This window comes from Carlito syrichta, unplaced genomic scaffold (genome assembly GCF_000164805.1).
Source record: "Carlito syrichta isolate Samal-C Ts95f unplaced genomic scaffold, Tarsius_syrichta-2.0.1 Scaffold309476, whole genome shotgun sequence".
In the NCBI taxonomy this organism is placed as follows: Eukaryota; Metazoa; Chordata; class Mammalia; order Primates; family Tarsiidae; genus Carlito; species Carlito syrichta.
In genome coordinates this window covers 336,889-338,265 of record NW_007253572.1, presented here as the reverse complement: position 1 = coordinate 338,265, position 1,377 = coordinate 336,889, and the positions used below count along the sequence as shown (strand labels likewise).

The 1,377-nt window shown below is 36.6% G+C and overlaps 1 long non-coding RNA gene across 1 annotated transcript in view; it reads left to right on the top strand.

Annotated features, from left to right (window-relative positions):
- The window catches only part of LOC110596482, a 385,377-nt gene that overhangs the window by 66,201 nt on the left and 317,799 nt on the right, over positions 1–1,377 (top strand). The window lies entirely within an intron of this gene.

Genomic DNA, 1,377 nt, shown 5'->3' with positions numbered 1-1,377 from the left:
GTTGTGAGTGGGGTATTAAAGTCCCCAGCTATGATAGTGTTAGAGTCAATATCTTTTTTGTTTTCCTAGTAGCCGCTTTATGAAAATTGGCACTCATATATGTTTAGGGTAGATATTTCTTGTTGATGGAGTGAACTTTTTATCATTATCTAGTGGCCTTCTGTATCTTTTTTCATTTTTGATAGCTTAAAATGGTATTTTGTCTGAAATTAGGATCATGACTCCTCCTTTCTTTTGTGTTCCATTCGCCTGAAAATTTGTTTCCCATCCTCTTACTTTGAGTCTGTGAGTCTCCTTTCTAGTGAGATGGATCTCTTGAAGGCAATATATTGCTGCCTGGTGATATTTTATCCATTTTGCCATTCTATGTCTTTTCAGTGGTGCATTTAGTCCATTCACATTCAGGCTAATTATTGATCCCTATCATAATAGATAGAGAGTTGATCCCTATCATAAGGTTCTTATAGAGTTGTTGTTGTTCCTTTTGTTTGTTGTCTTTCTTTTGGTTTTGGGGTTGGTTCGTGTGTGTTTTACTCTTTTTCTGTACTCTTGTGAAGAACGTTGTTGTTATTTTTTCCTTTTCTTCTGTGTTTAGTACTTTCTTAAGTGTTTCTTGTAGAGGTGGTCTGGTGGCAGTGTAAGTTCTTAGGTAGTGGATATCTGGGAAAGATTTTAATTCTCCCTCACTGATGAAGCTTAGCTTGACTGGGTAGGCTAATCTTGGTTGAAATTGTTTATCTTTTAGAACTTTGAAGATAGGGCTCCAAGCTCTCCTATCCTGCAGGGTTTCTATAGGTAGATCTGCTGCTATTCTAATTGGTCTTCCATGGTAGGTGATCTGGCCCTTTTCTCTTGCTGCCTTTAGGATTTTTTTCTTTTATACCTACTTTATTTAGGTGAATTATTATGTGTCTAGGAGTTGGTTCTCTCATTTGTTGTCTTGCAGGGGTTCTCTGAATCTCTTGTGTTTGAATTGTTGCATCACTGATGAGATGAGGGAAGTTTTCTTCAATAATCTCATGGAATGTTTGTTCCAGGGTGGCCTCTCTCTCTCTTTCTGTTTCAGGAAGTCCAATTACTCTTAGGTTCGGTCTCTTGAAGTAATTGCTCATCTCTCGAAGGTTTTGTTCTGTCTTTTTAAGCTTCTTTTCTATGTTTTTGACAGTTTGGGGTTATTTCTATATTTTGGTCCTCAAGCTCTGAGATTCTTTTTTCTGCTTGGGCTAATTCTGCTTTCCATTCTTATCAGTTTGTTATTCATTTCATTCACAGTATTCTTTAGTACTGTTATCTCAGTTATCAACTCCTTCCTAGTTTCTTCTTGTCTCTCCTCAATTCTTTTTAATCTCTCCATTAATGTCTTGATATATAGGTTTG